This window comes from Tachypleus tridentatus, unplaced genomic scaffold (genome assembly GCF_004210375.1).
Source record: "Tachypleus tridentatus isolate NWPU-2018 unplaced genomic scaffold, ASM421037v1 Hic_cluster_2, whole genome shotgun sequence".
Taxonomy (NCBI): Eukaryota; Metazoa; Arthropoda; class Merostomata; order Xiphosura; family Limulidae; genus Tachypleus; species Tachypleus tridentatus.
In genome coordinates, this window is record NW_027467782.1 from 66,210,421 (window position 1) to 66,231,244 (window position 20,824).

The 20,824-nt window shown below is 32.4% G+C and overlaps 1 long non-coding RNA gene across 3 annotated transcripts; it reads left to right on the forward strand.

The window, feature by feature from the left end:
- Positions 1-7,099: 7,099 nt before the first annotated feature.
- LOC143242573 (uncharacterized) lies at positions 7,100-15,392 on the forward strand. Of its 3 annotated transcripts, none has more exons than XR_013022956.1 (4): positions 7,100-7,231; positions 9,013-9,140; positions 9,885-10,062; positions 15,322-15,392. It is a non-coding gene; the product is annotated as an uncharacterized LOC143242573 (long non-coding RNA). The 3 variants fall into 3 exon arrangements; XR_013022955.1 differs by lacking the exon at positions 15,322-15,392 and adding an exon at positions 14,920-14,988 and having other exon boundaries at positions 7,101-7,231; XR_013022954.1 differs by lacking the exon at positions 15,322-15,392 and having other exon boundaries at positions 9,885-10,161.
- The last annotated feature ends 5,432 nt before the right edge of the window (positions 15,393-20,824 follow it).

Sequence of the window (20,824 nt, forward strand, 5' to 3'; positions counted from 1 at the left end):
TCAGATTTTGGTTTTGTTAGCTTTAAGAATTTTATTGAAATTCTATTTAAAAATAGCATTTTTAAACAAATTTTGTAGAATAATATTTATTTTTGACTATTGCTTTCCAAATTTATTTGTTTCTCATTGTATTACTTATACACAATGTTTTAAATTCTAAATTGAAACAGCTATACTGAAAAAAAGTTCTGTACTTTGTATCTATTGTATGGTATATCTGTTTGGAGGATCTGCTATACTTTTGACAACTAGAACTTTATTTTGTTAAATATTGTATTTGTTAGTTTTGATACCTAGAAGTTAGTTTTCACAACACTGACTATCACTTCATTAATCATATAGTCTTGTAGCCCAATAGGTTTTAGAATGTTAAATTTTGCAATGAAATTTTACAATCTGTCCATTGTATAGAGTTATTGTGGTATGGATTATTATTGAAGCTGTTTAACCAAGTAATTCTAGCTTATAATAATAGATTTACCCAACAAGTCACACTTACAAGTAGTTTTTTTAGCTACTTGTTCAAAATGAAATTTTTGATTAACTAAATTATATATTTTTTAATATCGTTACTGTTCTTCGATTTTTTAAGAAACCAGACAACGTGTCAAGACTCAAATCTAGAAAAACGAAAATCTGGTTAGTGCATGTTTTCTTTATTTTATGTGCATGTATCAAGTATGGTAAACTGGCATGCAAGACAAAAATATCAATTTGGACAAAGCTGATAATTGGTATTTATAAAAATAAGTTTTTGTAGATATAAACTGATAAATTCTGGATTTTGTTACAAAGTTCTATTTTCTTGAAGTTAAGTAAAATGTGAAAGGTATTTCAGTTCTTACACACACACAAAAGAAGCTCTTCAGTTGGTAGTGGAATTATGATTCATAACAATTGAAGATACATAAATAGAAACACCACTTTAAAGGTATGGGGCTGTTAGATCAGATAGTGTTGAACCATTAGTTCCTTCAGATGACAGTTTAGAAAACTAAAGGGATTATTTACACAGCTTGTATAGAATGGAGGAAATAAAGAACAAGATAATAAGTATTTCAAGTGTAACTTGAAAATACGTATACCTGGAACTGCAAACAAAGTTTGTAGGAAATAAAAACTAGAAAGAGTGAATTGCTACAGGTGTGGAAAACCTGGCCAACACAGCCAACACTGAGAATCAACAGCTATTAAGACTCTGAGGTATATGTCTTCAAGGCTAGGTAAAGAGAAAATGATAAAGGACTATCCAAGCATTGAGAAACAGGAATTAGCTGGATGTAAGAGGTGAAATTCAAATTGGAATACCCAATCCCTCTCAAATGAAATAAAATGTCCATTGTTTAAAACAAAACAATAAACAGGTTAATTGATGGGAAGCCTTGCAGTATGTTGATTGATACTGGAAACTTTTCTAGGCTTCATGATGTGTGGGTAATTCACATCAGAGTTCATATTCAAAATGTACTTCATGGGGAAAAGTGTATGTGAAATTAGTCCAGCTTCAAATAGCTTCACAGTCAATGACAAAGAAATTTCTATGCACTACATGGCAATTGCCACACCAAATCTCGGTGAGAGCATTTATTGTACTGTGAGACATAAGTAGTACTAATACCAAGACTTGTTAAAAATAGCTACTGAGCCGTAACATAACCAAGCATTCAAGTATGTCCTGATGGAGTAAAGGTTGATGGAACTGTCATGGATCTAAAAGATAAACATTTTATTGGAGCTCTTAACACAACAAATTGTAAAATTCATGTCAAAGGAACAATGCAAGATGTGATGCCGTACAGATTGTACTTCCATATTATTAAACATTGAAAGTAGTTGCTTTTGAGGAACTGTGTAAGAAGTCTGATGTCAAACCTTTTGATAATGACAGTTTTCTGGGATGTGTAATCAGCACAGAAGAAACATCTACAGATCCATGGAAGATTGATTATATCTGAATGACCATCACTAAAGAACCTACTTGTGGCTAGACAGTTTCTTAAATTGTATTCCAGCTGTTATCATTTTGTAAAACATGAAAAACTATTTGCTTGAACTTCCCATTCTACATTCTGAAGTACTCTGTCATCTCCATGACATGCCAGTAGCCAAACACTTGGGTTTTAAGAAGCCACTGGAAAGAGTAAGAGGAAACTTCTATGTTGTTGGGTACCAGGGTTCTATAGAGTATTGGCTATGAGTGGAAAGTTCCATGAAAGAAACAATATGAGCAATTAATGCACTATTGCATTGGAGCATCACCTGAGAGAGAGCTGTTAACAGTGGAAATAAATATATTATGATTGTGATGGGCTGTTTCACCACAGCCAAGGAATGGTCTTGGAGAATCTCCTGTGAGGAAACTCATCACCAAACTTGTATCAATATTTGTTGTTCTCATGAAACTTCAATCAGAACACAGGAAAGAACTCTGAATCAGACTTATATACAGAAATGTGTCAGATTTTTGGTTTAAAATGTCCAAGACAACAGACTTTTCTTGATCATCTGATAGCATATTGGAGAAATATAACTACACACTGTTAAATCATTCAGTCATGCATGTGGATTAATAACAAATGTTGGATAAAGATCTTCTGCTGTTACTGCTGCTATCAGGGACTCTGTCATTACTGATATTCAGGAGAGAACTGAATGTTCCATTGACTTTCTCTACCCTCATCTGGAAAATAATCATTCAGAAAAGTCTTACACAGTGAGTCTCTATGGTGGTAATGCAGATAATAATGAATCTCACGAATACAAGAATGGATAAAGTTCAAAGTTAAGCAGGTGCTAGGAGGGATCATGTGCTGTACTGAAAATAACTAAGGATGTGGTTTGCCATATCTAGAAGAATAGATGATCCATACCAAAGATGACTGTTTTTTGAAATATGTTGGTGAGAATATGATCAACTGGGTAATTCCAGAGAAAATTTCTCCACAGAAACTCATCCTGGAGTTTCTGTCAGGACTACTTTAGGAGGTCATGAAGGCTGGAGCCATTGGTTGAATCTGTGGAGAGAACCCCAAGCAACAAAAGAAATAATACACCATTCTGTTTGTATACGATGGTCTTCAGAAAATAAAACCATAAAAAACTTGGTGTATGGACAATATAGTGTAATTTATTTTATTACGATTACTCAAGTACTTCAAAACTCAACAAAAGGTAATCTTGTAAACTGTATATTTAATATTTTTATTTATTTCTTAGGTAAAGAGTGCATGATATTAAAATTGAATAATTTTGTGGGAGTAAGCATATAAAGTTCTACACTTTATCACAAGTTATTTTAGTATGTTCAAAAGTATATTGTGGAACACTTTTTTAATTTATCTAAATTCATATTTTGTATAAAATACATATTTTAAAGCAAGTCCTTTGTTGATGTTTTATGAAAATACAATTCATTTTGTGAAACTACCACTTTTCCTTGAGCATTTTGTGAAGGATTCATTTTGCTAGAGTAACTTTTTTTAAGAAGTTTGTTTTTCAGTTCATTATATAATGAATATTTTCAAGAATTGCTTCAGAATTATTATAAAATGTTTGTAGAAATACATCTTCTGTGGATTGATTTTCATCTCAAGTTGTATTAAGTATTTGCAAAACAATATTTCAAAATAACTTTTGAGTCTCAATATTTCTATAGTGCTTTTTTAAAACATTTTGAAGAGTTTTGAGTTTTCAAAGCATTTTTATTTATTGCAAATTGTGTAAAAAATTGTGGTAATTTGCACAGTTGTGTGTGTGTGTATCTGCATGTAAATATATTTATCTATGCAAACACATCTCTGGAATTCTGTATTTTAAGTCAAATACAAGTCTGCAACACATGAATATTGTTTTTTAATATCTTCTGATGATCGCTCATTGATTTAATGATTTAAGATTACTCATTCTTGTTCATTAAACTTGTCATCAAATATGCATAACTACTACCCATATTATTGTTAACTTTGATCAAAGCTAGCTATCTACATAGATCAAAACTAAAATTATATAGCTAGTACTAAGGATAGCTATTTAAAGGTAATGTTTAGACTATGTTACTTATAATGATTAGAATACATTGTGTCATCAGTTTGGTACCCTCACTGTTGATGACATTTTTGCTGTAAATGCTTTAAAATCATGAGGGATCATTCAGCCCAGAAAGCTTAGGTTAACAATGCAGAATTATCATTGTAATAAAATAATAAGAGTAAAATAAAATAGAAATAATGCACAATAAAATGGATATATTATACATTTTAGCCAAAATTTGTCTACACTGGTAAAAGTATCACTTTTTAGAATGATGCCAAGTAAGAACTAACACACAGTGGTAAAGTTGTATTTTGCTAGGTTAGCTTACTAGATTAAGCTTATTCCTAGATATATAAACTAAAAATGTGAAATAATCTTTATAATAATAGAAATTGAAATTGGTTATAGTAAATGAAAGTATCCTTATGGAAAGAGAGTAAGCTAATTACAGTTTACCTTTTGGGCTTAATGACTAAGTTCAAAATGAATGTCATGTTTATAAAGGCTGCCACTTTGCAAACATTCCATAAAATGCTCTGCTTACATGTCATCCACATGATCATTGGTGTAAATGTGGAACAAATGAAGTAAAAGAACAGGGTACCTTGTTATAAGGTCTGTTTAAAGTTTATCAGTTAAAAGGTATAAGAAGCTTGTAATGATAACCTACACACATTATCCTGCACTTGTTATAATTATAACCCTGAAATTGTTGCTGAAAGACCTTTTAATTTGATCCATAGTATAAAGGTGAGTTTGTCATAATTTGCATATTAAGTATAATTTGGATTGAAATAATCGAAACAAGGGCTATTACACCAAGATCCCTTTCTTTCATAACAGTCACTCTCTAAGGCCATTCAAGAAATGTGTTGTTGCTAGTGGTAGGGCAAATAGGATTGTAGGTTGTATTGATAATAATATTGAATATGAATCTGAAGAGACTGTAATTTTATTGTACAGGTCACTGCTTAGACCACATTTAAATTCTTATGTTCAGCCTTTGGCTCCTAACCTCAGAAAAGATGTCAAATTGTTGGAAAGGGTTCGGAAAAGGGTTACTAGAATTGCGTTTGGGATAGGGGAGTTGTGTGAGGAGAGGCTGAAATCTCTCAAATTGTTTTCTCTTTAAAAAATAAGAATCAGGGAAGGATCAGATAGAGATGTGTAAGATTGTAAAGGGAATTGATATTGTTGATGTATCATCATTGTTTTTATATTTTAACAGTGAGAATAGTAAGACTAGGAGACACAACTATAAATTTTGACAGGGTAGGAGTCATCTTCATTTAAAAAGCTCTTTCTAGCAGGGTGATTGGCCTTAGGAATTGGGCTGTCTTCAAATGTTGTAGAGTCAGTAAGTTTAAATGAGTTTAAGCAAATGCTTGATAAGTATATGAGTAATAAGGGCTGAATAAATTTTTTTACTTGTCTTTTTATTTGAATAATTGAAATGGACCAGTAGGTTCCATGTTGTCCCAAAACATTGTTTTACTATACACTTTAGTGAATGAGCAATTATGTTTTATCACATTTTTTTGTTATAATGCTTTGAATATCAACACTCTCATAGATTTTTTATTCTCTGTGAAAGACCTAGTGTGAATTTTACTTGTGTTACAAATTCTTTTGCTTATCTAAAACATTTTTATACAACCATGATAACAATGAAAAGATACATGCATCACATTCACAGATTTCATTAAAATTGTAGGAATATAGCATTTTCCATTTTAGTATTAAACTGAATAATTTTAGGCTTTTTAAATATGCAAAAAAAAAAAGTGTGATGGCAGTTTATTTAAAATTTGTGTGTGTGTGTTGTGCTGTTCAGGTGCAATTATTCTTATACAGATTATAAGTACATAGTTTTATATACACATTTTCAGCGTTGAATCGAGAGCAGTTAAATGCACATTGTGCCACAAAAGTTCAAGAACAGATTTGGATTAAATGGTCATATGAAACTACATGGTGGATACAGAGCAGTAAATTATATAGTGAATATATATAAAATATATAGTGAATATATGAGTATATGAGTATGTAACTTTTGAATACTGATGTTACTTGTTTTATGTAATAATGCAGAAGTAATATTAGAAAATTACTTGCATATATTATTTGTTATTCTTAATTTTGTATATTTTATGAACTGTTCAGGATGTAGATTACTACTTGGAATGTTTTGAAAGACACTTCATAGGTTGTTTTATGTATCATTAGTCTTTATGATGAAACTTGTCAGTAACTGAAAATTACCTTACAGACAATGTTGCTGCTGTTCTAGCAGCATAAAGAATAAATCATACTTATTTATTCCATCATTAAAAATTATAGTTTTGTCTTCAGAATAGCTAAAAAACATTTCTTTCATAGCATTGTTTGAAATTGAAAATTCATTCAACAACTATTGTTTAAAGTATAGTCTTTGCTATATTTTTTGTATTATAACCAACTAAGTCTGTTGCAGAGGCAGTAAATGTGACAAAATTGAATACACAAACATACATGTACATATTTTATGTTTTGGTTTGTCTTTAAAGTGATATTCCTTTAAATGTCTTAGTTGATTTGTATCAAAAAAAAAGTATGTGTTCAAGAGGAAGTTTGTATGTATTTTATATTTAAATAAAATGTCATATTTGTTACCACTGCATGTATGGTGGTTGCATTTGAGGACTCAGTAATTAGATGGACACCTGAAATCATATACTGAGCATCAGTTAAGTGGTTAGCATCTCTGGATAGTAAACCCAAATATTCATCATTCTTTTTATCTGCCTGTCTATTTTGTATGGAATAACTCTTAATTTATTTGTTAAAACAATAACCATATGAGCAGAAAATTTGCCAATTACTATATCTCTAGATGTTGACCACCTACACCAAATATAAATTTTAATTCTAGCATCCAGTGGATTATCTAACAGGACTGATTATTAGGCCTTATTGAAAAAAATGCTGAAGATGAATAGTGTCAGTTTTATATAACTACAGGGTGGCCCATAAGTCCCTACCCATCCATATGTTATTATGTTATATTCAATTATGCATGTATTGTAAATTTGTTTCTTTTTTTTTCAGAGACATATGGCCGATGTAAGCCCATTTACACTTGAAGAGCATATTGTGTATAATATGCAGTGAGAATAAGGGACAGCACACAGATACACTGGATACATAGATATATGGATGGGTAGGGACTTACGGTCCACCCTGTATATATATACATACATTGGTCAAATATAACTGAAATTCTCCTTGAAATATTCATTTGATAAATATAGTGACTTACTGATCATGTTGCACCTTTAATCCTTTTGTTACAGGCTCAGCATAATATACACTAGTTTGTTCTACACATTTGCATATGTTAAGTATTTGCATTATAACTTTTGATACAGCATGTGAATCTTCACAAAGCTTGATAGACTTATAGTAAAGATTAAAAGTATTTTGTATACAAAAAATAAGATTTTTTAACAAAATATTTTTGCAATAAATTTGTTTATGAAAATAGTCTATTTCTTGGCATTTTGAATGCAAAGTGATTTCATGTTATGATTAAAGACACTATTCTTTGTCCCAAAAATCTCAAATATTATTTGCATAATCTACTAAATGCATGTCAGATGTTTGTTTTCAATAAGACTATTTTATTTTCTATTCTCAAACTGTGTGAGGTCTATTACTTGACCAACTTCATAAACATAAAAAAGTTAGGAAATAAATATTAATTATGCTTTTTTTCATGCTAGAATTATTACATATTAAAACACAAAAATACAAATGTTCAGTCCAAGTCACTCAAGTCTCATAACACTATAAATTTACATATATATTTATTATTGTTTTATATTGACCCTTCCAATCATGCCTCGCTAGTATTACATAATGTGCATTGACATGATGCACGTGCCCTTATGTTCAGTATCCAGTAATATAAAACTGATCTTAATGGACTAGTATTTTGTAATATACAGTCACATTTTAATTATTATACATTATGTATATAGATTATTACTAATTAGAAATAAATTAGTAAACTTATTGTTCTTAAAATATAGAACAATAAATCAAGTAAAACAATTATACCCTTGTCGCTACCATCTTTGTATTCAGTTGTTGCAGGACATAAGTTGCTTCGCTTTTAAAATTTTGCACTTGGAGGATATCAAACAAAATTGTTTTCAGGTTTTATATATGAGCAGTTGAATAACCAAAAATCATAACTATACTGATACCACTGTAATTCCACTGTAATTTATTAAGCTTAGTAATTAAGATGCATTTAGATTTTAAAAAATATGGAACTTTCAGCAGATTAAAGACACAACCTACCTCCTTGAAATCTTGGATAAAAAGAATGTGGTAGCCTTTACACAGATTAAAATGGCTGAGAAAGCCACTCTGGGGACATTGTAAGCTATTGATTGGTTATTTACATGTCATATATTGAAGTAAGTGTATATAAGGGACAATTTCCAAAATGGGAAAGAGGTGAATGGTTCCACTGTGTTTGATTCAGTACATAAGCCATATTTCAGGAAAATAAAAAGATATGAGGTTCTTATTTTACATTCTAGCTTGATCATGTTAGTGATTTGAGTTCCTAATTTCTCTGAAGCTATAGATTCAATGTTTGAGATCACAAACATCTAAATTTAAACAATTCTGCATTCAGTATATGACTTGACTCACCAAAATCTATATTTAGATGTGTTCTTTTAATATGTACTTTTAAATTTAGAAATTATAATCTACAATTTGATTCCAGACTTATTGACATAAATTCATAAAATAGTAGTTTGATAAAATTTTGAATACAAGTCAACAAACACGATGACATGGTCTTTGACACGCGTGACATGTCACAAATGGATTAAATATGAGATTCCAAAACAGCATTGATTTTACTGGTGTTCTTTTTTGTTGAGTGAATTAAATTATGTTCCTCTTTTCTTTTTTTTCCAAAAGAGATGCTGCTATTGCCTGAAACCTAGAGCAAATGTACGGTGTTGTTATATCAGATGCAAAAAAGTATTTCATTTTCCTCATTGTGGTCTCAAAAATTATACACTAGATGAATTCATTGGAAAGCCTGAGTAAGTACTTTCTTTGTTATGATCAAAATAAGTATGTACTGCCTAAATATTTTAGTGATATGTATGGCACTATAAATAAATATTCCAGTAAATATGAATTTCAAAGTAAGAAGTTGAATGTCAACATATGTTTCATTTTAGTGTTATGAATTACCTTTTGTTACTTTGAAAATATTGTTTTGACAAAGCTATAAAAATATTAAATCTTCCATACAAGATTGGACAATGTGATACTGTTGTAACTACTAACTAGCCACCAGATTTATGACATGAGGAAAAGTACCTTTAATATGGAATTTACTTTTCACATGGATTACAAAGCAAGTACTCTATATATTCATGAATAAATCTTTATTATAGTTTATTCAAAATGCTTCATTAAACGTGATTTTTTTGTATATTAACTAAAAGACTGCCAAATTTTGTGAAAATATACATACTATATTGAAAGTTAGAAGTAAATCTATAGTCTCTAAACAAGTATAGAGAGGTTACATGGTCAGTCATATAGACTTAGACCCAATTGAGAGTGTTAGTTGAGTTAATCATCCAACTCTACCCACTACAACATAAAATATTACAAGAGGATTTACAAAACTTTTTATTGTTATGTGTTAGTGGTGCAAAATGAAAAAATAGTTACCATTACAGGTGTAATCATATCAATATATCATTTTTTTATTTTCAGCAGTGATAATAATTTATTATAGTTCCATTTAAAAATATGTTCTTGTTCTATTTTAGTTGTTACTGTATAAATCATAGACCGAGGCAAGAAGTTCGAGAAAAGGATGGAAGAGGCTCAGGAGTATCTGATTTGACATGTTCTATCTGCCTATACCATATAGAGAACAAAGAATCTCATGATGTGCTTAGAGCACCTTGTTGCATGTATACATCTTTTCACAGAACTTGTGTTCAGGTAGGAAGAGGACCATCAACTGAACAAACTTGTATGTGTTTAGTGTTGATACTTAAAGGGTTGGTACAGACCATGGAAAGTCATGGAATTTTGTAAAATGAGGGGATATTGTTGTTTTGTTGCACTTTGATCTGTATCTAACCACAAAAGTTAGATAAACGTTTGTCAGTATATTGTTGTTTTTTGTACAAACAAAACAATACACTTATAATTGCTGCAACACAGTTATGTTGGTTACATATAATTTGCATGTTAGAAATAAGCACTGGACCAGTCAAAAGTAATTGGTGATGTAGTGCTCAGATTTTTCATCTTATGTGCTTTTGTGTATGAGAAAAATAACAAGACTTGACAAAACTTCTGTAAGTAACAATGCAATAACAAAGTAACAATAACAATTTAAAAATCAAGTAAAAACTTTTCAGAAACATAGGTTTGTAAATCATGGAATATTTGACAACAGTAACTGTAAATTAAATTTATTTTGAAGCAAATTGAATCAGCATTTTGATACACATACATGGATGTAACTTTTAATTTGCAAAACCAATAAAATGTCATTTAAATTTGACTTTGGAAAGTTATTGTGTTAGATGAACATGTACCAAGAGTCATTTGAGCATCTAATAATGAAATGCTTAAGTATGTAATTACTATTTCTAGTACATTTGCTATTATACTGACATCTTTTTTGAATAATGTTGTCACATGTTAGATTCTGATGCACATGGTGTGATATCTCTGAATTCTTAGTGTGTTTGTTTTTGTAACTTCAATTTAATAGCATGAAAAGACAGATTTGAGTAAATATTTGTTTTTGTGAAAAGAATGGTGGTGTTGAAATGGTTTTAAGGTCTAAGTAGACAGATAAAACAAGATCTGTAATATTTTGTCAGTGGTGAAGTATATGTACTTTATATTTAAGAAAAAAGATGAACATAGGTGATGATGACTTCTTTACCAAGATTATAGTCAAGTGATTGACTTTGGTACTGTGCCTCTTTTGGAAAGAGGAATGTAAATAATCTGTTACATTCTATAAGAGCTATTCTGAAATGAGTAACAAGTGACTATACTGGTCATGCTTGTAATTTCAAATCATATTTAATTAGGTAACATCTTTGAAATAAACAGCATCTAGCTGTCATTTACGTGTGACAATTCTGTCAGTTTAGCATGCTTATAACATTTTCAAGTATATTTATAATAACTTTTTAAAATAATGTATTAGTTACAAAATTGTCACTTTTAATTTGAGACCAGCAAGTGCATTCATTTGAAATTAAAACAATGTTGTTAAAATATGGTGGCATTTATTTAACTGTATATATAATGATAGAAATATATTGTATGGAGGGTTAATTGTAGTTAATAGGAATGGAATTCCTGGCCATCACATCTATCAGTTACTTCCTCCATTGTTGATTGTTTCCATTCTGGGTACTGTGTTTCCTTACTTGCCTAATACAGTAATTTCAGTTGTAAGTATTTCATGGTGTAAGGTGTACTCTTTAGTCTTGGACTACACTTTTGACAAACAATTCACTGACTTTTTTTAGGCTTGACCTTGAATGTCAAAGACAAAATTTCATTAGAATAACATTGAGGGACTTGAACAGTTTGTGATTGAATGGAATAAGTATAGTTTGTTTTTCAAGTATTTTACTAAACCAACCATAACTTTAAGGCATGGCTGTAAGTTTGTGAACATTTGAAATGATAGCCTATGCCAAATTCATTTCTTTGGTCCTTAATTTGGTAATAACTCAGTAAATAGGACCAAATTATTGCAGTGATGTTTCTGATCTGTGGTTCTTTTACAATAGTATCCTTCAATTTGCTGCTTAGTGTTTGAGAAGTTTATAAGGTAAACACTCTCTTGTCCAATTTTTATTTATAACTCTGAAACTTCATCATTTGTTTTTAATCTTGTTTTTTTTTGGTTCTGTATTGCTTAGTAATCTTATTGGAATATTTATTTTAAAAAAATTCATTATTATTTCTCCTCATACAAAGGCCTATCTGTGTTTTTATGGTAGTGCACAATGGTCAAGAATAAGCCTTGAACCTAATACGTATGTGGCACGTGTGCTGTCTGGATTTACAGCTCGGATCTTTTGCAGTATGTCACTGCATTGCACTAGTACGTGCACACTGCCATCTATAAAGTGTGCTTTTTTAATCCTTGTGTAATATAATATTGACTAACCAGACTGTTATCAACTCTAAATTTCTCCACATATCTCTTCTCAAAAACAACAGAATAATGAATACTGAATAAACTTAACGTAATACAACTGATGCAGAATAACATACAAAATTATGGCATAAATTGTTTTAAATGTGGTCCATTGTCATGAAAAGAACACATCTTCATAAAACCTGCATTAGAATTGTTATAAACATTAATTCGTAAGAATCAGAGGTAGGTTATAAGTAACACTTGTAGCACCAGTATGTGATATTAATAACAAAATTATGAGCAGTTATCCTCTGAGTTCCCATACTTGTCATATAATTACAGTTACTAATTTTATAAAGTACTACTAGTTTAGAAGAAATAGGAATTTTCTTCATCTTAAGTTTCCTTGAGTAGCATTTTTGGCCATCACTGCCTCTGTTAGCACAAATTTTTAATGCACACTACTGTCCTTTCTTACACCCAGCTTCTGCAAATGATCATGCAGCAACTCTCCACCAATAGAGTGTGACACAATTCCTGTAGTAACCAGTATAACAGTGAGTGTAAGAGTATTTCATTGAATTGGTACAAACATGCACAGTCAAATGTATTTTGGTATAAGTTTACTTAAACGTTTCAATATATGTGTGACAGTTTAGTCTTCATACAAGTTGGAGATAAAACCTGAAAAACATCGATTAATATTGATTGCAACTTGGTTCCTCAATTTGAGTGAACACAAGGAAGTTGACATTGGATTGTTGTTTCATTTGAAATGTTCTGTACAGGTGAAATGACTAACTTCTTTCCTTTTAAATATTAATAAAATTTTGTTTCTCCACTTTGTTAAAAGCTATAGCCATTCTGTTTATCTGCAGATAACAAAACTTAATTTTTAAAATTATACAGAAATCATCCAAAGTTGCATGAAATTTTGAACAGCTGTATGAAATGGAATTTTATTTTTGTTCAGTTTTACCATGAAAAGTTAAATCTTTGAAATAAATTGGCTTATTTTGATGTATCCTGTCTCACCACTGGGAAGTTAAATATGTTGCATTATTCTGATTTATTACCATCAAGAAATAACACATGCTTACGTGGTCTGATCTATTCTGTATGGCCACGAATTAACGCATGTTGGAATATTCTGATGTATCCTGGTATAATAAAATACAAACACACATGTTAGCATGCTTTGATGTATCACGTTTCACTGTCAATAAGCTACTCATTTTGACATACTCTAATGAATTCTGTATCACCATTAAGAAGTAACATTTATTTACATACTCTGTATCGTATCACCATCAACATAATACATCAATATACTTTGGTGTGATCTATATTACTACAAGTGGTAATTACTGAAAGAAGTGTGCTTAGTTAAATACACTGATTGGAAAAAGAAATCATTGTAAATTTTAAATAATTGTGACTTTGATGGGATCTGTATCCATTTGAAGCACATAACCATCAAGCATACTTCATCCTTAACCACCTGTACAAACACGTTTCCATTACAAATATGGAATTTTCAAAGAAACCTTTAATTCTTCTTTCATCTCCAAATCAAGTTACAAGAGGAAAATCTAATGCAGACTTAATATTTAAATTTAAAGCTATTATTACTTACTTGGGATCCATCTGAATATGATATGAGTACCAAAGAAAAAAAAAATTTATGTATGAGGAAAAAAGAAAGTAACACCATCATTTATAAAGAATGCTAAAACTAGAACCATGTGTCTTCTTGGGTCTGGATGATCAGTAGGTAAAACTGAAAGCAGGTGTGTCTTAGTAACCTTGGTGATTTCAGCTCCAATAGTGTATATTAAAGTTGTTGCAGTTAAAAGCTCATTTGGTACCTGCCCTGTGAAAGTGAGTTTTCTTGGGGCACCCCCGCTTCCCACATGTCCAAATCTTAGGCATTGGTTCTTTAGATCCCAGCCAATCCATGCCTGAGTTGATGTTTGCTGTCCTCGTTTGTTCTGCTGTTCTATGGACTCCAGCCTGGCCTACTTCCCTTGTACTGCCTTTGTCTCGCTCTCCTTCCTCACCCATCTTCATATCCCCACCCCACCTCACTTCATCGCTTAAGTCGAGTCAAATAAAAATAGGAAAACTCCCACGTAAAGTAAATAATCTTCCATGAGCAGGGACAAAGAAACTACTGGCCACCCTGTTGGGGAGAGAATTCATCAGATTTCTCTTTCTCTAAACTAAATCCCTGCCAAGTTTGTTTCATTTCTTCTCAGGTCTGGGCAGTCAGCAGGTAAAACCACTTTTATCGCTACAACTTAAGAAAAACTTAAAAATAAAAATTTGGTTATAAGATGTACATTCAGATGCTTTTACATGTATAGATATGTCATTCCCAAATAGTTTGATTAGTAGAGTATTGCTAGATTTTGTCAAACTTAAGATCTATTAAATAGTTTCATGAGGTTGTGTATTGCAGTACATTTATTATTAATTGAATTTTCATAACAGTTATGTTCATCATTGAGTTAGCCCCTAAACAACATGTTTTATGTGTTCTCCACTGTACTTTCCTGACTGTTGAACATTTGGTGTTTTTGTCACACATAATTTGTGTTACATTTATATTTTAGCTGTTTAGATAACCATAGACAGCATTTGTTTTATCTACTTGTGTTTTTTTGTGTATATAGGTACAAACAAACCATTTTCAACAAGACTAAGGCCATTGTTTATAAATACTGTGCATAGATTTGTCAGAAAACTTCACAACTAATCAGATTTATGAGCTTCTCGCATGCACATGGTTCGTATAGTACTGAAAAATGTACAGAAACCTGTTTTAAGTGAAATATCATGAACAAAATATTTACATTGTTAATTATTAATGCCTTTTATGCTACCTTATGTACTGAGTTGACAGCTTTATAAGAGATAATGAATTTGTTAAATTTTTAATCTGTAGTCATTCCTAATTTAAAAGTTTAATGCAGTCCTTCTCAAGTTTACTAGATTTTCTTGTCAGTCTGAACCCTCATAACCAAATTGTTCCTCTACTGTATTTCCTGATGAATACCTATATTTCTGTGTTTCAGAGGCTAGCCCTGCATGCAGGGCACTTCTTCAAGTGTCCTGTATGTAACAACAAAGATCTGTTTAACACAGATGTGGAAACATGGCATTCACACACAAGAACGGTAGGTGATAAATTTACAACTGTTTTGTGTTGTTTCTACAAAATTAATAAGGGTATTTCAACTTATGATTTGTTGCTTGTAGTATTATGTATTTTTCACCTACATAATTTTCTCAGTACTCATCCATACTGAGTACCATAACTTATTTTCTTTGAGGCAGTACTTGTTCTGCTTTTTTAGATGCACGTCCATTTTATTGTTCTGTCAGAAAGCATTTATTCATTGACACTGAAATTGTTGTTTTTATGATTACATGTATGTTTTTCTTTTTCTAAAACAAGTCCACTTTCATCTAGCTGGGAACCTTTATTTTATTTAGAACTTTACCTCTCATCTACATTAATATTCACTCTTGCAGCTACTGAATACCATCCTGTACTTTTGTTTAGCATATTGAAACATGTCTGTAAATTTTACTTGTGAATTAAAAAAAATGATCACACATAGTTGTGGACTTGTGAAATGGACATTCTTGACTGACTTGACTGAACTAATGGCAATTTTATCTTGTTAATATTTGAAAACCTGAAAAGTAAACCACTTTTTTCTCAGATGTTTTTATTCAGTATTTTGCTCATTCCAGTTTTAACATCACTTTAGGATTCCTTCCACAAGTTCTAAACTTTGAGTTTTTGCTTGATTTTCCATGACTTGTATGAAGGAAGGGCATTTGATATTTTGAATTTGAATTTGTTATTTTATTGAATTATTAATTTTCACAACTTTCAGTTACCTAGGAAGAGAAAAAACAGACTCGTATCAAATATTGTTTTTCTATTAACAGGAATACCTTTTTCAAACAAGAAGAAAATGCCTTGAGAACAAAGTATTGCCAGTGTGATGCGACATACTGTATTTGTCCAAAAGGAAGAAAGTTTAGCTCAAAAGAAAGGTAAAAGTGCATATTCAGATATTGAAAATAGAATCATTTTAATGCCATATAATTATTCTTCAGTCTTAAAGAGTGACTGTTCTATAATTTCAAGGAAAATTTTAACAACTGATCACTTTCAGGATCTAAAAGTGTTATAAAACTGACCATAGGAGAAAAAAACATTACAGAAAATAAACAGCTAAATTCATCGAAATAAGATGTGAAAACCAAGCAAAAAAAATAACTTGAATTTGTTTTCTAAACTAAAGTAGGTTAATTCAACATAAATAGATTTGAAAGAACATTTAAATAATGAACAATAAAGTTTTACTTTTCAATAAGACTAAAAACTAGTCAGACAAATTCTGTGGTGGGTATAACAACATGCACTATTGTTTTTAAAATGTATAAATATAAGGTATTATGTTTTCTGCTGGTACAAGTAAGTCTGCAGATTTACAACACTAAAATCAGGGGTTTGATTCCCCTCGGTGGACTCAGCAGATAGCCTGATATGGCTTTGCTATAAGAAAAACATACAAACACACACACAAAGTAATGTGTCTTCTCCAAAAGCTATCTCTCCTTCAAATGTACCCAGTTTTCAAATACTAAATTTTTGTAGCACAGTTAATATGTTCTTGAAGAATATTGTTTGTTATCTGGTGAAATTAAAGGAAAATGACTTGATGAATTAGAAATTTCAGATTTTATACAGATTTTTTTTTTGAGGACTTTTTGTTTTTTACTTAGTTATTAGTACATAAATATATATATATATATAAATGTTTGTTTTGTTTTCAGATTTTAGTCTGTAAGGCTTGTGGATCTCAAGGCTGTCACCTTCTCTGTAGGGATCCTGACTGTCCAAAACCTTTCTGGGAATGCCCTAGATGTGTAGATATAACTGAGAAATGTAAGAGAAGTTACTCATAGTAGCTGTAATGCTCACTTTATCTCTAATCTCACTGCTGTATGGTATGTAGCTATATAAATTTAAATTACTTCTTGTGTTTTAAGTCAAGCAATACAGCATAGCATTTTGTGGTTTGTAATGATTGTGTAACTTTAATTGCTAAGATGTGACACCTTGAAAAGTGAAAATTTTAAGGTGCCATGAAAAAAGAGATTTCAAACCAGGTGTTGAATGTAATAATCTTTACTTTGCCCACATATATGCATTATTAAGTTGTCCATATTATCTACAGGATTACTTATTAGAGGTTATGCTATTAATAAAATTATAAGAAATGTTTAAGATACTGGTAACTCCTACATTTGACTGTTCTTTTTTTGTTTTCAAACCTACATCAAAAAGAAAACTGTGTAGTAAAGTTTTTTTTCTCCCTTCTCCTGTCTCTCAAACTAGCATTTTACTTTTAAACTTGTAATAAGAAAATAGCAAAGGAACTTGCACAAAATAGTGATGTAGCAACTTATTGTTATTAAATCTTATAAAGACTGAGAGTAAAAAAAAATTATTAATTATAATTGACACATATAAACTTATTACAGATTAATATAACTTTTAATTTTAGTTGCTGTAGTAGATTAAGATGTTTGATTTGGAGTGATTAACTGTGTTTCCATTTCAGTGAAATGTAGGATGTCTGAAACTAAATCCAACAATATGAATGACAATGACTTCATGGAATTAAAAGCAAGTGGGGAAAGTAGCCATTCAGAACTTACCATAAAGTTTTGTTAGCACAAAACAAAAAAGAGGACTGAAAATTTGGTAGAAGTTTCTGCCACATTAGAAGAATCTGAAAAGAGAGAAGCGATGTGACATCAATAACTGACTTTGACATAAGAGAAAAATGTTGCATGAATGTAAAGTAAAACTAGTTCATTTAGAAGATCTGTATCATCAACACCAGAGAGATTTTACAGTGATGTCTTTTCAGGATGACAATTTTAAGAAAAAAGCAAATGTGAAGAAAAGAATTCTAAATCATTTCAAATCAGTAAACAGGTTACAGATAGTGATAAAGTTACTCAATCAAAAGTAACTCAAAAGGTTCAACAAACTTGTCAAGAGTGCCAACTTTGAGCACTGGAGCAACCCATGGAAGGACTTTAATGATGTTAATTTACCATCCAATAAACCTGTATTCTTTCAGACAATCATGGAGCAACTCCTGGAATGTACGTTTGGATATCATTTATGAGACAAGATGGGCGTAAACCCCGGTTAAGCTGGCTTTTGTAATCCTTTCAGCTTCCATCCTTACCAAATGACCAAACCAACCACATCAACAGTCCGCTTGACACAGCTACTTTGTGATTCGAGATAGTAGAACTAAGGTTCGGCCCCAAAGCAATTGTTCGCTTCACCGGTGAGACTAAGAGCACTTTAAATCAAGTTCAGAGGAAAAGGTAGACGGAAGTCCGTCTTAAAAGGTTATCTTCAGAGTAAAATTACCTTAAAGAATTGCCGGCTTGTCCAGGAATGTGGAACATCTCACAGTCAAGTAACCATTTGCGCATACACCACGAAGAAATTACAAAACCAACAAATGATCATGACATACCAGATATATATCACCAACCTCCAGCAGCCAGTGCATCTAGAAACAAAGGAGTAGAGTGCAATGAACTTGCATGTAAGTAAAGGTGTGACTCTACAATCTCTTCGTTCTTGTGATGTTCAAATCATTGATAAACCGCAGATTCAACGTAGTTAAAATGCACGCCAGAGTAACACGCTGTTTTTCAGTATGAAGCGCGTTGGGGACGATCTAATCACACATTGTTTGTCCGGGAAGATACTGCCAGTAGATGGTAACTCAGTCTGTGGTGTTGCGTCCGAAAATGAAACCAGACAACGGCAACTTTTCAGAGTATTCCTGCAAACCTCCACTGATTCACTGAAAGTGTGACTACATGTATTAATACTTCAGGTGTAGTGAAAACAGCAAAACAGACATTCAAAAAACCTCTTTCAGCTTTGAAATAAGTAACCGTATAAGTACTGTTTATGAAAAGTGGATCGTTTCAAGCCAGGCGGAATTAGCATCTTCAGCTCTGGTCTCTCTGAAGCTTAGAAACTCTAACGTAGACTTGGGATTCATGGACGGTATAAATATCAGGGGACTTCACGGTCAAAACCATCCAGAGAGGACCTCCCAAACGCCACATTTCCATACGCCCGATGGAACGGGATTCGGCGGTGGAAGTTCCCCGTTCGCTCGCCGTTCTAAGGGAATCCCAGGCGTTTCTCTAGTTATTTATAAAAATTCTGCGGGTACCTCTCTGAACTTAATCGACCACTGTCTTGACCTCACCTGTGATTCAAATAAAACCCAAAGCGACTGACGTGGATAGAAGGAGAGAATCAGACAACCTGCCGATGCTTCCCGGCCGAAGCTGTTGTTCTATTCAGGCACTTTTCAAACTTACTTTCGGTCTAGGGATTGCGACTACCGCCTCCCCGACGAGACCAATGTGGCCGTGAAGAGACTCGCTCTTATTCATCCTACTCCTAGAGACTGGATTCCGACCCTCAGACAGGCCAGGCGTGAATGAGCCTAATGTGTTCGAAAATAAGTGCAATGTGTGCTTCTTCACCAAGTCTCAGCCATGCGTTCTTCCGACACGTGAACCTTTATCGTGAATCTTTCCGTCAATTCCTGCAATTACCACATTCTCGAACTGGAGGAAAGGAGAATGCAATTCCTGAAAGCTAATAAATCGTCAATCCCGAATGATTTTCAGATTTATTGCATGAAGCAGGAGGGCCCCTTTAAAGATGAAGACCTATTAACAACCAAAGACAGGAGCCTCGTTCACCTATGGTTAGAACTAGGGCGGTATCTGATCGCCTTCGAACCTCTAACTTTCGTTCTTGATTAATGAAAACATTCTTGGCAAATGCTTTCGCAGTGGTTCGTCTTGCGACGGTCCAAGAATTTCACCTCTAGCGTCGCAATACAGATACCCCCGTCTGTCCCTCTTAATCATTACCTCGTGTTCCGAAAACCAACAAAATAGAACCGAGGTCCTATTCCATTATTCCATGCACCATTATTCAGGCGTTTCGCCTGCTTTGAGCACTCTAATTTTTCAAAGTAAACTTGCCGGCCACCCAAGACACTCAATCAAGGGCACCGAGGGAAAACCGGCAGGATGTTTAGGCCAGGAAGTAACCGCCAAAGCGGACCCCCTGTCTAGAACTGAGATCCAACTACGAGCTTTTTAACCGCAACAACTTTAATATACGCTATTGGAGCTGGAATTACCGCGGCTGCTGGCACCAGACTTGCCCTCCAATAGATCCTCGTTAAAGGATTTAGAGTGTACTCATTCCAATTACGGGGCCTCGATAGAGTCCCGTATCGTTATTTTTCGTCACTACCTCCCCGTTCTGGGAGTGGGTAATTTGCGCGCCTGCTGCCTTCCTTGGATGTGGTAGCCGTTTCTCAGGCTCCCTCTCCGGAATCGAACCCTGATTCCCCGTTACCCGTTACGACCATGGTAGGCGCATAACCTACCATCGACAGTTGATAAGGCAGACACTTGAAAGAT